Here is a 14568-nt window from a genome sequence, read left to right as displayed (position 1 = left end):
CCATATACGCCTGTGTGCACAGGCGCCAAGGCATTTACCCACATACATGTGCACGTACCTGAGTGCTCACACCTCTGAATCACGCTCCAACACAAGTCATCGACATGAAAGTGACCTGTAGAGACACATAGAGCCTGCAGAATACCATGTGTTAAAAAAAAAGCACATGTGTAAAATAATCCACGTGCTGGGGATTGAGAAGGATTGCATTTCTTAAAGAAGATTTTTTTCCCCCACCATTGTTGGCAAAGTAGCATGCTTAGGATTGAAACGAAATAGATGTTTTGGGAGAAAACTTGAAGAACCGCAGGCAAAAAGCAATGATGACAAAGAGGAGATGGTAATGTTCTTTCTGTTTCTGAGGATAATAGAGTTTGGGAGACAAGCAGTTCTTGGGTGGTTCACGGAGAGAGCAGTGAGACAATAATCTTTGCAGGATTTTGCTTGCGCGCCAAGACAATTGTTTTATTTCTTGTGACTGTTTTGCATATATATATAGAAAAGGAGAGCAGCAGAGGGGGTGGCTACACCCACAGCCTCACCGCTGCTTTGTGGTGCCACCAGCCGTGTGGGTGTTGACGCTGCCACTGGGACGAAACGCGCCTTCAGGGAGGTTACCCGATGACGTTTTGACATTATGGAGACTGGAGGTGACACATCTGTGTGGGAACTAAAATATTTGGGTCAATGAGAACAATAAACAGGCCTTAAAAGGAAGAAGCAAAGATTCGAAGTCCTCAGTGTTGATTTTTGCCTTCTCCCTCTTCAGGGTGACCTAGAGTGAGTATCCGGGACACGAAGGCGTTCTTTTGTTGGGGCATCTCTGGCCCTGCTCAAGCAAGGATGACATTCCCTGGGACTTCCGGCTTTCGCCCCAACGACTCAACCCAGTTTGACATGTATTCATGGAGCAACTGCTGCAGGCCTGGTCCCTCTCTGGGCACATAGACCGCAATGTTCTTTTGGTTGCTGCCTGTAGGGAGCTTGCAGTTTGGCAAAAGCGGGAGCACACATGCTTTCGTTACTGTAAGGCAAAGCAAAGGGGGGGATTCTGCCGAGATTGTGTGTGTGTGTGTGTGTGTATATATGGGGATGGTTTATGAGAGTGATTCAGGAAGTTTTCAAGCTAGGCCTGGGGAAATGGGGAGGATTTACCCCTGGGGACCTGGAAAAGCATGAACTTCCCTAGAAGCTGCCCAGGGAGCAGCTGACTCAAGAAGTGGATGGAAAGTTTGGGCGGGGCTGGAGCCACCTTCCTTGGGTCCTTAGAAGCCCCCATGCCTGCTGCTTAGGAAGCTGCATCTTGCAGCTGGACCAAGGCTGACTGCGGTGGGGAAAGATCGGAGGCCGAGATGCCTCTGAAGAGGAAGGAGGTGGACAAGGCCATGGGAAGGAGAGATGGGGCGGGGGTTTGTCCCTCTGGGCTCTGCTGTCAGCCTGCCGGGCCAGCTACCTGAGCTGGAAGGAAACATCATGGTTGTCCCTAGCTGCCAGCACTACACTGTGGGAGGAACCCTACAAGGGCTTTCCAGATGGAGCCTGGAATCGGGAGCTGTAGCTAGCTTACCCCTTCAGCAAGTTCCTTGACTTTAGACTCTGTAAGATGGCAAATCTTTGTTGAGCATTTACTCTATGTCAAGCAGTTGGTTTCTGAGACTCTGCCAAAGCTGTGTCACCTCATGCTGCCCTGCAGGCCAGTGACAGATGTAAAGTGGTTAGCACTGTATTTGGCACACAGTGACTTCTGTGTGAGTTATGGACTATTGCAGTCTCAATGTTTGTGTCCCCACCAAATTCATATGCTGAAGCTTTAACTCCCAATGTGATGGTATTTGGAGGAGGAGCCTTTGGGAAGTAGTTAGGGATAGATCAAGTTATGAGGATGGGGCCTTCATGAAGGGATTAGTGCCCTTATAAGACAAGACACCAGAGAGCTTGCTGTCTCCCCCACCCCCCTGTAAACACACAAAAAAGAGGTCATGCGATCACACAGCCAGATGGTGGCAGCGTACAAGCCAAGAGAAGAGCCTGGGAATGAAACCTACCTTGCTGACACCTTGATCTTGATCTTCGACTTCCCAGACTTCAGAACTGTGAGAAATAAACTTCTGCCATTGAAGTCACCCAGTTGGTGGTATTTAGTTATGGCAGCTCACACAGATTGACAGTTACCTAAGTTGATCCTTTAGTAACTCCCAGATCAGCATCTTTGGACCCATTTTTTTTAGATGAGAAACTGTGGCAAAGGGAACTTAAATAGCATGGTCTGAGTGACACAGCTATGTAAGTCCCAATTTTAACACAGGCTTTGAGCCACACCTCTCCAGGGGAGGTGAGAAGCTTGGTTGCCAGGGTTCAAATCCTGAGTTCCGGCATTTCATTCAATTTTCCTTGGCAAGTCTCCTTTCCTCAGTGCAACTCAGGATTTTCATCTGTGAAATGAGCAGTATCTGGGAAGATTAATGTAGCAGTAACACAGTGAGAGAGTGAAGGCTCTCTCTTGTAGTTTCCACCCAGAAAATGAGATTAGGTGAGAAAGACCTGGAACGAGTGATGAGGCTTTGCAGGAGCTGCTGTTCATTAATTATTAGGTTAAATATCTGTTGTATAATAATGACTACAGAGAAAGATAAGGCTCTTTAAAAAGATATAAATAGAATGTATGTATGTGTGCAATTCCACTTCTGGACATATATCCCTCAAAATTGAAAGCAGAGCCCCAAAGAGGTATTTATTCATATATCCATATTCACGCCAGCATTATTCACAACAACTAAGAGGTGGAAATAGCCCAAATATCTATCTGATGGAGGATTGGATGAGCAAAATGTGGTATATCCATACAATGGAATATTATTCAGCCTTCACAAGGAAGGACATTCTGACACATTTTACAACATGCATGAATCTCGAGGACAGAAGGAAAGCGTATGCTAGGTGCAATAAGCCAGCCCCCAAAAGACAAACACTGTGTAATAACTATGACAATTCTCATGGAAAGAGGAACTATCTTGAACATCCAGCCAGAGAGGCTGGACTTGAGCCTTTGGGAGGATTTCCTGTGAGGCAGGGCTGCTGGCCTAGACAGAGTGGGGTGAGCAAACTGACGGGGTTTCTCTCCCGTCTGTTCCTGTGATAGGATAGAAAGCCGCCAGCCTATGGTCCTGGACCTCGTGTTGGTACATGGCGGTGGCAGCTCTGCCTGCTCCCAGCCGCATGCAGGCTCCTTCGTTCCAGCCTCACCTCCTGCAACAGCCAGAGAGCTGTGTCACACTTGGCAGTCTGTAGGATACACTGCTTAGGCGCTGGCAGTCAGAAGGCCTGACTGTGATGGCACTTCCTGTGATGGGATGAGATGCTCAGTTTCTTCTTGTCTGTTTCTCCGACTGTACAAGGACTAGGAAGACTCACTTCGTTGGTGTGTGGTGACACCCACACACCCACACTCCCACTCTGTGAAGCCTTCCTGATCTTCCTCAGCACAGACTTTATATGATTTTTCCTCTGTGCTCCTGGTGGGCCTTGACCATACTCCCATGAGGGTGAAAACCATATGGAATCATAAATTTGGGGTAGTAGGTCTGGGTCACTACTGGGTCCTTGGCACATTGTTGGAGTAATTAACATTTGTTCAATTGGTGAATGAGTATACAGGGCAATCCTGGGTGTGAATTGGGAAAGACCTTCGTCTGACTTTCCCTCTCTCTTCCCCACCCAGCACCCTCCTCTCACTCATTACCATGTTCTTTAACCTCCTCTTAGACTATCTCTGGAGTCTGGGGAGAGACAAAACTTGGTTGAACAGGATCTCTTGATGTCAGTCGCCCAAAGATGTGAGTTGGATCAATGAGATTTAGTTTCTACCTCTCCCAGATGCTCTTGCATCCCAATTGTGGGCAGTGACTTGATATCACAAAAAGACACCAGGTGTGGCAACTGGTCTCCAAGTGGGCTTCTTCTTAGTGATCCTCACTTCCAGGGATTCAAACCCTGTGTGGCTTCCATGTTGAACCAGGGCTGGCCCATATGATGACTAGAATATGATGGAAGTGATTGTGGCGACTTCCAAGTCTAAGTCAAAAGGCATCGCAGCTTCTGCCGTGGCCCTTGGATCTACTACTGTGCCATGAGGACACTCAAGCAGCCCCAGGGAAGGGCCCACATAGAGGCCCTGGTCATAGCCAGCACCAATCTGCAAGTCATGAGAGTGAGTCACCTTGGAAGGGGGTCCTCTTGTCCCAGTCTAGACTTCCGATGACTGCAGCCTTAACTGATATCCAACTACAACCTCACAAGAGCTTCTGAGCCAGGACTGCCTGGCCAGGGTGTCCCTGAACTCCTGACCCATAGAGATGATGGTTATTGTAATCAGTGGTTATTGTTTAAGTCTCTGAGTATTGAGGTGATTTGTTATGCAGCATTAGCGAACTAATACAGACAGGAACTCAAATCTCAGACATCAAGACCCTTCCTAGAACCAAACTGCCCACCCCCCCAGAGTAAAGCTGGGCTGTGTGGTCCAGGAGTGTATCAAAGTCATCTTGCTGCTTGCATGTGCCCCTCGTTGTTGCCCCAGGGCCAGTCCCTCCCTTTGGGAAGCCGTGGGTCTGCTCCCCCTCCCCACTCCTGGACTCCTCAGTACCTGCCCCAGAACTTGGCGCCATCAGCATGGCCGCTGGCTCTGCCTGCTCTCAGCATGCTTCTCAGTCCCCAGGCTGGGCTGGTTTGGGTGAGGACCACGATGTAACTGATGATTTTCCTCCTGAATCCCCTGAGATCCTGAGTCATGGTTCCCATGATTGTTTTGAAAGAACAAAAAAAAAAACTGGGGTAGATGGAATTTTCTGTTTGGAATCTGGAGGGAAGAACTGATAAAGATGAAAAAAAAAGATTTTAAATTTTATATGTGAAGTGTGTTGCTCTTAAGTTGTTCTCAGCAAAAGACCTACTCAACCGGACGGCAGGGGCCTTGGGGGCAGGGACTCTGCGTCTTCTCCCTTTCTCTCCTTTATTCCTTCATTTGTCCATCTGTTCATTCATTTACTTAACAATGCGCATGCAAGTACTAGCTGTCAGGCAGTGTGGTCAGTACTGGAGAGACAGCAACAACCCATCTTCCCTGCTCCCAGGGAGCTTACAATGGACAATAGACAGAATAATATTTGCTGGCCAGGGGCGCTGAGAAGAGAAGTGAGGACGAGAAAGTGGAGAGCAGGGTCAGAAAGTGATGGCTGTTTTAGGCAGCGAGTTGGGAAAGCCTCACTGAGCCGGTGACATCTAAGTAACAGCTGACAGAGATGAGGACTGAGTCCTGTGATTCCCGAGGGAAGACTGTGTCAGGCAGAGGAGCAGTCAGGGTCGAGGCCTGCAGTGGGAGCAGCCAGGGGCTTTCAAGAGCCATCAAGAAGCCTGTGTGGTTGGGAGCACTGGGAACAGGTGCCAGAGTCGTGGGGCTGAGGTCACAGGGCGAGGGGGGAGACAAAGCACTTGGGCTTTTCCTCAAAGTGGGCTGGGAGCTGTGGAAGGGTCTTGAGCATCAGTATCCTAATGCAGAGCACACTCTGCCGGTGTCTCCTTTATCCTGATGTCTCCTAGTAGATGCAAACATCTCAAGTTCCAGTCCCCACCTGCTCATGTAGGGTCTTGGCCCTCCTCCTAATGAGGCCTCAGGTGTGTTTTTACCTTAGCCCCTAAGCCAAGGTTGCTGGTTCACAGGTATGTGGGCATGCAAGTGTGCAGGTGTGTGGATGTATAGTGTGGGAGTGTGTGGGTGTGAAAGTATACAAGCATGCAGGTGTGCAACTGTGTGTTGTGCAGATGTGCTGGTGTATGGGGATGCAAGTATGTGACTGTGTGGGTACGTGGGAGTACACATTGAGAATGTGTGGGTATGCAGGTGTGAGGGGATGTAAATGTGAAGCTAGGCAGGCATGCAGGTGTGTGGGTGTGCAGGTGTGTTGGTATGCAGGTATGTGGGTGTTAGGTGTGTAAGTGTGCAGGCATGCTGGTGTTCAAGTGCACAGGTATGCAGGTGTGTGAATGTTGAGGTGTACTGGTGGGTGGGTATGCATGTGTGCAGGTATGTGAGTGTTAGGTGTGCGGGTTGCACAGGTGTGCCATGTTGGGTCTCTCCTGCCCTAATACCTGACATCCACCCTCCAAGGAGCCCTTAGGAGAGGCCCACCCTCACTCTGCTGCTGAAGCCTCTCATGGGAGCACTGATGTGGGTGCCCCTAAGTCCACTCCTCCCCAGGAGCTAGTGGAGTGTAGGTTCTGTGTGGGTACAGAAAAGTGGCCATCTCCTCCAGCTCTATCACACCTTTGTCACCTCCATGACACCTTTGTCACTCCCATGCCCTGCCACACCTCTGTGAGACCCAGCAAGCCCCATCTCTCCACCAAGCAGCACCTCCAGGTTGGCTCTCACCCACCTGAGAGCCCACACACAGAAGCCAGGCTGCCTCCACTTCTCTTGTTCTTTTGCCCAGCATGAAATCTACCCTTCTCATCTGATACAGAAAGGCCTGGATTCTGGCAGTGACAGGAGGTGACAGAAGTTGTCAACGCCAGCAGGGTCTGCGACCCAGGCCAGTTGGCCAGGTGCCCTAGATGCTCACATTGGCCACCGGTGTCACTGTTTTCTGAGCTCCGTGCATGCATGTCTCCTCTGGTCCCTTCCCACGTGGCCACAACTGGCTTGCCCTCCTTGAGGGTGACTCCAGGCTCCCCTTCCCTCCACAGGTCCTTTCTGCATATCCAGCACCCACAAGAGCTCTTGCCCTGGTGGAGGGAAACTTAATATTTACTGCCTGAGTCACGTCCTAGGTGCTCGGTCACTTTTGGATACAGCCTGAGACAAATACTCTCTGACAATCTTAGACACCTCAGGAGTGCTCTCTGTGTACTTGTGATTTGCACCCACAAAGTCCCCATGCCCCTTTGCTAAGCAGGTTTCACGCTGGACTGTTGTCCTTGTTGCTCTGACACAGTCTCCTTGCCATTTTTTCATCTTTCTTCCTCGGATCTCAGCAGAGATAAATCTTCAACCTCTCCACCCCTGCCTGAGCCGCTCTATGACTCACGAAGCCCCACGCTTGAGAACAAACAGGCTGTCCCCACTTCCCCACCTCTGCCCTCTGTGACCCAGTGCTCTCTCTCCAGCGATGATGAGCCTTTATTGCAGCGACGGGTCAGAGCTTGGACCTGGGATGGCAGCTTTATTAGAAACAGATTTTGTCATGCTCCAAGTAGCTAGTCCTCCTGTTTATCGCAGTCATAAAGCTAAACGGGACCGTGCAGGGTCAGTTGATCCCTGCTTTCAGGCCTGACCACACCTACATCATTCCAGAGAGGATTTATCTTTTATTTGTTGTTATTTTTTTAAAGACCTCCAGAGAGAGCTCAGAGCTCAGCCTCCTTCAGAAACCTTCTCTGGTGTGACATTGATCTTGCGGCCCTGCCACAGATGTGTGTGTGTGTCTGTGTGTGTGTGTGTGTGTGTGTGTGTGTGTGTGTGTGTGTGTGTGTTTGCATGTGTATGATGTGCACGCTCTGGGTTTCTACAGCGATTCCTGCCCCCTCTACCCTTGGTCTGTCTTTGTTCCGGTGCAGGGTCTGAGGCGGTCACAGCGGAGGAGCGTGTGGACCTCAGAGCAGGTGGCAACACCGTGGCGTGGGAAGAGGTGACACACTTTGGTGCCTAGATTCCAATCCACCCCCTCCACTGACTCACTCTGTGCCGCAAGCCAAGGCTGATTAGCTTTCTTGAGCCTCAGGTCCTTCAAATGTGAGAGGGGCAATAATCACTATTTGTGACACTTTTCAGGGTCGCAAGGATTGGAGATGACATATGCACAGTGCCTTGTCCATAGTCGATGCCCCATAAATGCCTGCTATTATTGGGGGCAGAGAGAGAACATGCCTGTGGGAGGCAGCGGGAACATTCTGACTTGAGACTCTCTTGAGAACAGAACGTGTGGTCTGTGTGGGCATACATCAGTCAGGGCGAATCCTCCTGGGGTGCCACCTCTGCTCACGGCACGGGGTTCCTGGGGAGGGTCCGAGGCCACCTGAGCTGGGAGGGGTCCTGGTCCTGGGGCCATTTGCACCCTGGTACTTCCGGCTGGCTGCCCAACAAATCCTGCCCTCGGCAGGGTGGGGGGTGGTCCATGTGTTCTGTGGGGTGTGATAGGCATTGCCCGACTCGGGGAAATGCAACCTGTCCCTGGGCTGTTGGTTTCCATGGCAGCACAGGGAAGAGCATCCAAGCCACCAGGCAGTTATGCTTAAAAAAAAAAGTAGCATGATTTGGGAACCTAGTGACTGTTGTAGTCACGCCTGTGCAGAATTCAGAGATTCATTTATGTAACACATTTATTGAGCATCTATGATGAACCAGCATCAGCGAGCACCACAAAGGTCCCTGTTCTTGAGGGACTCTCCTTGTGGTAAGTGGGAGACACACAATGAACAATAAGCACAATAGTACATGAATTGTACAGTGTTAGGAGACATCTCTGCTAGGGAGAGAAAGGACAGAGCAGGGCCATGGGAACCAAGGGGACTGGGAGACGTCGGGAGGGTTGTGATCTATTGTGATTATTAAATAAGGTGGTCAGGGTGGGCCTCCCTGAGAAGACGACATTCAAGCAAAAACTTTAAAAGGTTGAGGCACTTAGCCTGGGAGAGAGAATAGCCTGTGCAAAGGCCCCGAGGCAGGGGTGTGTCTGGTGTGTTCAGGCCGAAAGCAGTGCGGCTGGAGAGGGGTGGAGGAGGGAGGGAAGGAGGAGGAGCCCTTCTGGGAAGAGAGGTCATGGAGGTCGGATGTTTTGACGGGGGGGCTTTTCTACTGAATGATCAGTTAGAAAACTGTAGTATCAGCCACTGAGAGGTAATGGTACCCGCAGTGGAGATAGAGACGAGTGCAGGACAAATCCTCTCCCACAAAGAGCTGCAGTTGAATAGGAGGAATCCTATGAGCACGTAGGTGATGGAACTCAGGGTTGAAATGTGAAGCGTCATCCCAGAGCACAAAGGGGATTCCATGGTGGGAAGGAGCACCTATGGCTGATAAGAATCACAAAATTCTTCAATATTAGAGATGGGCCTAGAAGAGTGGCTAGATTCCAGCGGGGCACAGGGAGGCCGGCCATGAGGCCAAGAGTGACAGCAGGGGCAAAGCGAGCGTGGGGGCTGGAGTCAGGCCTTTCTCCCCCTCCAGGGCACCCCTGCCCACAGCATGTGTGGGAATCTGAAGGGCAGGCAATGGCTGGGAGCAAGGGTGGGGGAGGGAGCTGGGTGGTATTTCAGGTGGGAGGATCTGACAGGAGGGTGGCTGCCGGGGCTTGGAAGGAAGGGGAAGGGTGGGGAGGTGGGTTGTAGGGGACCCGCCACATTTCAGTCAGGGAGCACAGGGATGCCACGAACAGTAGTTTGGTGGCAGGCAGAGAACAGACAGAGGGTAAATGTGGGGGTTTGCCTTTATGCATCCTGAGATTATGACGTCTGACAGGCCATGGTCAGGGGTGGTGGGGGTGGTGGAGAGTGCCAGGCAAGGTGTGTGGGCATGCTTGGCTCCTTATTGAGTTGCGCTGCTTTGTTTGTTTCAGGAGGAGCTCACAGAATCAATGAGAAGACTGAACGATTAGACTTGGAAAAGGAGAAGAAATCAAGTGAAACCAAATGGCTGGATACACGGCCAAGGTCAGGTTTCCGGCAAGCGCCGGCTGGCGCTGCTGGCACCATCGCAACTGAATGTTGGATGCCACCGCTGCTGGAGGCCACAGAATCCATTTTAAGCTGCCCAGTGCTGGAGTCCCAGTACTCTGGGGTGGAGCGTCGATTTTCACTGCTTGGGGAGAAGAAATCTTGCTCTTCAGCTTTTATAGTGGAAGAGAAGGTGGTCTGCTTTCCAGCAAGTGTTCCACCATGGTAGCTCCCCAAACATAGCACGAGGTCAGCTGCTGGGAGCAAAGGACACAATAACCCTTGTATGAGTTTGCTACATCTACTGTAATAAAGTACCACAAACAGGGGAATTTAAAAACGGAAATTTGGCCGTGCTCGGTGGCTCAGCCTGTAATCCCACGCTTTGGGAGGCTGAAGTGAGTGGATTGCCTGATCCCGCGGGTTCGAGACCCGCCTGGGCAACTTGGCGAGCCCTCATCTCTACAATAAATCAAAAATTAGCCAAGCGTGATAGCACGTGCCTGTAGTTCCAGCTACTTGGAAGGCTGAGGTGGAAGGATCGCCGGATCGCCACTGCACCCCAGTCTGGGTGACAGAGTGAGACTCCAACTCAAAAATAAAAAATAAAAACATAAAAACAGAAATTTATTATCTCTCACTCTGGAGTCTAGAAGTCCAAAATCAAGGTGTCAATAGGGTTGGTTCCCTTGGAGGTCTGTGGGGGAAGAGTCTGTTTCATGCTTTGCTGGTGGTTTCTAGGAGCCTCAGGTGTTCCTTAGCGCATTGATGGGTGGTGACCTCACTATGTCTTCACATTGTTTTCCCTTTGTGTGTCTCTCTGTGTCCAAATTTCCCCTCCTCTTTTCTTTTGTGTTGGGGTCTCATTCTGTCACCCAGGCTGGAGTGCAGTGGCACTGTTACAGCTTACTGTAGCCTCAAACTCCTGGGTTCAGGCGATCCTTCCATGTCAGCCTCCTGAGTAGCTGGGACTACAGACATGTGACACCATGCCTGGCTAATTTTTTTTTTTTTAATATTTCATAGACACAAAGTCTCACTGTGTTGCCCAAGCTTGTCACTAACTCCTGGGCTCAAGTAATCCTCTTGCCTCGGTCTCCCAAAGTACTGTGATTACAGGTGTGAGCCACCACACCTGGCCCAAATTTCACCTTTTTTATAAGGACACCAGTAATTCTGGATCAGGTCTCACCAAATGACCTCTTTTTAAAATTTGATTACCTCTGTAAAGACTTTATTTCCAAATGAAGTCACATTCTGAGGTAGTGGGGGATAGAATGTCAATGTTTCTTTTGGGGGGAGGAGTTATACTATTCAGCCCACAACAGTTTCCTACAGTACTTCACTTTACTTTTCTTCCTCTCAAGAACAGGATGGTTTTCATCCTGATGGTTTTAGACAGATATTTATATAATTGTCAATTTTTAAATTATGGAAATTAAATCAATCTGCTTTGCTGTTTTAATCATTCATAAAAATCAGTTAACAAGCTTTGGTTTGCTCTCAGTGATTTCTGTTGATAGACTGTCAATGCAACGCTCTGTTCTGCTTGCGGAGAGTGTCCCTGGCTGTGGGATGGATGCTTTTTCCATTATTAACTTTATTGTTGTGGTGCAAAAATCAGTCAGGAAAGTGAGGCTCTTATTGCTTTTGGACCAAGAAAACTTGTTCAGCACGTGGGCTTTGTGAAGGGGCCAAATACCAATTTACAACAAAGACCCGTCACTCCCAGCCCACCCAGGAACGGCTGGTTCATCAGCCAGACCTCTCCCCAAACACGTTTTTTGTTTTTATTTTTTGAGTCAGGGTCTCACTCTGTTGCCCAGGCTGGAATGCAGCGGCACGACCATGGCTCACTCCAGCCTCGACCTCATGGGCTCAAGCAATCCTCCAGCCTCAGCCTCCTGAGTAGCTGGGACTACAGATGCATGCCACCATGCCTGATTAATTTTTTGATTTTTTTGTAGCGATGAGGTCTTTGTAGCTATATTGCCCAGGCTGGTTTCAAACTCCTGGGCTCAAGCAACCCTCCCACTTCAGCTTCTCAAAGTGTTGGTATTACAGGCATGAACACCGGTGCTGGGCCTCCCCAGACATTTGATATCCCTGTGGCTTTAAGAAAAAAACTTAAAGTCACAAGTAGGCCTGCAAGGCCTGATGTCTGGGGCTCTTCTGCTGTCTGTTGAATAAGCTTTTCCTGTCTTGTCACCTTGTGTCTTTGCTGTCACTTGTCCTCTCCTGTGTGTTCTTTTATCTTTTCTTTTCTTTTTTTTGTGCATATATTTACCCTGCAGCATCCTGCTTATTATTCTGAAGGAAGATGTGAAGTCTTTGTACTGGCCCTAAGTCTCCTCTTTCCCTAGTCCTTTTACATTTGTGTCACCTTCTCTTTCTCCTACATCTTCCTTCTGAGGCCCAGCAGGCCAGACATAATTAGCTCTACCTTACAAGTGAGGTAATGGGACCATGGGAGGCAGACAAACACGCCACCATCTTGTCTCTCTCCAAACAGTACTAGAAAAAAATTGGGGAGTGAACCCAGCAGACCCCCAAATAAACTTCCACAGAACAACAGGAAGGGAAATAGAAACACAGAAGAAGAAAGCAAATCATCACTTTCAGGGTTCTGTGGAGAGGGGCTTTCTGTCCAGCGTCCAGTGAAGCCCCTGGGCTGAGGAGGGCCGGCAGAGCTGAGTAAACAGGAAATGCCAGGAAGCTATTTTTATTTGGTGCCGTCTTTACTTTCCCTTGTTTCAGTGGAAAATGAGTCTGGATTCCACAAAACTCCTTAGTGAACAACAAATATAACCGGAGGCAGTGCCAAGGCTGTCATTCCTCAGCAGTGGTTTGGACACATTTCTTCCTTGTGGAGACGTTGGAAGGCTCAGGCCTCAGCCGAGCAGGAAACAGGTGGTTTGCTTTAGAGAAGGCCCGTGGAACGGCCAGCGAGGCGGGTCCTGTGCCCCGGGTGACAGATTTCTGTCCTCCTCCGCAGGAGCCTGTGTTCCCATCAGCAGCCGAGAAGGGGGTTTGGCCCTGTCATGCCCTGGGCAGCAGTCAGTATCCCAGGCTGCCACCATGAGACCCCGTGCCAAAGGGGGTGGAAGATGGCCATCATGTACCAGGCTTCGTGAGGGCGCCCACCCTGTTCCTGAAGGCAGAGCAACAGAGTCTCAACTTAGCACAGGAATTCCCAGTTTGGCGTGGGGGTGGTGAAAACCTGGGGAGGGGGAGTGCTGCTCCCCCCACCCCACCCGGTTCGTTTCTCTCGTTTTGTCGTAAAACCCACCTGCTCGAATGTGCACTCCCTGGTGGGCAGAGAGTGGAGGATAAGGTGTTTAAAGGGCTCTTGCTGTTGTTCTCCCTGGGTTTTTTTCTGTCTTTGTGACTGGAGAAACTGGCATTTATCTTTACACCGAATAGGATTCCCATTGTGTCTCCTACTCAAGTGATCCTCCTGCCTTGGCTTCCCAAAGTGCTGGGACTACAGGTGTTTACCACCATGCCTGGCTAATTCTTAAAAAACATTTTGTAGAGATGGAGTCTCGCTATGTTGGCCAGGCTGATCTTGAACTCCTGGCCTCCAGTGATTCTCCCACCTCGGCCATCCAAAGTGTAGGGATTACAGGCTTCAGCCACCACTCCTAGGCCTATACATACATTTAAAAAATAACAGGGTTTTAATGTTCATTAAGAGTAAGCCTGGGATCTCCCAGGGACTTCTGGTCATTTTCTTGAGTCCACCTTCTCCTGTCTTCCATGAGAGGGGACCCAAAAAACCCTGGAATTATATTTTGAATGCAGACCCCTTGTAGTACAGGCTTCCCTGCTAGGTAAGTGTTCTCAGAACTCATCGGCATCAGTGTACCAACTAGCATTGTCGTGAGAGGCTGTGTTCGGCTTCAGTGACCTACTTTTTGGAGGTTCTTTCAATGTGTCTGCCCATTTCATGATGAGTAATTTACGAGTGCACCTGCCCACACTGCACTGAGTGTCCAGCAATTTTTGACCCTGTTCACCATCACCAGATCTCAGCCAGAGTGACTTTTTTTTGTTTCCACAGATGAAAAATGTCCTCAAACTGAAATGTTTTGCGGATGAGGAAGAGGTGAAACAAAAAACAGCAGGAGCACGAAAAGGCACCAACATGGACAAGTTCAAAAATGGCTTTGAGCAGTGGAAAAAGCATCTCGGTAGGTGTATTGCATCAAACAGAGAGTACTTTGATGGTGACTGAAGCTTAAACATGTAAAAATAAATACATAGTTTTTTATAAATAAATTCGGGGTTTTTTGGGTCCCCCCCCCGTATACATACATTTAAAAATCACGGGTTTTTAATGCTCACTAAGATTAAGCCTGGGATCTACCAGGGACTCCTGGTCATTCTCTTGGGCCCACCCTCTTCTGTCTTCTATTTGAAGACTGACTTCGACTGCTTGTGGGCTCTCATGAACAGCTCTTCACTGAAATGTGGATACTGGAAAGAATGTCCACCTGGTTTTCATGAAACATTCCTCAAATGCTTCACTCCTTCCTTTTATGCTGCCAGCAGTCCCATCTAACTATTGTCTTCTGGAGACTCGACTCCCATGGAAATCAGGCCCTTTGGTGGCTAGGAACAGTCTCTCCAGCTGCGGGGGGGAGGGGGGTCGGCTGTTACTGTGAGAGTGCCATGAACTTCACATATCTGTGACTGAACCCTGGTCATGGCTCTGCAACATGCAGCAGCTCTCCTGGTCACCCTTCCCACAGTCTCTGCTTCTCTCATAGTATTTCTTTTCTTTTCTTTTGAGTCAGGGTCTTACTCTGTTGCCAGCCTGGAGTGCAGCAGGTTTTGTAGAGATGAAGTCTCACTACGTTG

The sequence above is a fragment of the Carlito syrichta genome, unplaced genomic scaffold, assembly GCF_000164805.1.
Source record: "Carlito syrichta isolate Samal-C Ts95f unplaced genomic scaffold, Tarsius_syrichta-2.0.1 Scaffold303102, whole genome shotgun sequence".
NCBI lineage: Eukaryota > Metazoa > Chordata > Mammalia > Primates > Tarsiidae > Carlito > Carlito syrichta.
This window is presented reverse-complemented; position numbering follows the sequence as displayed.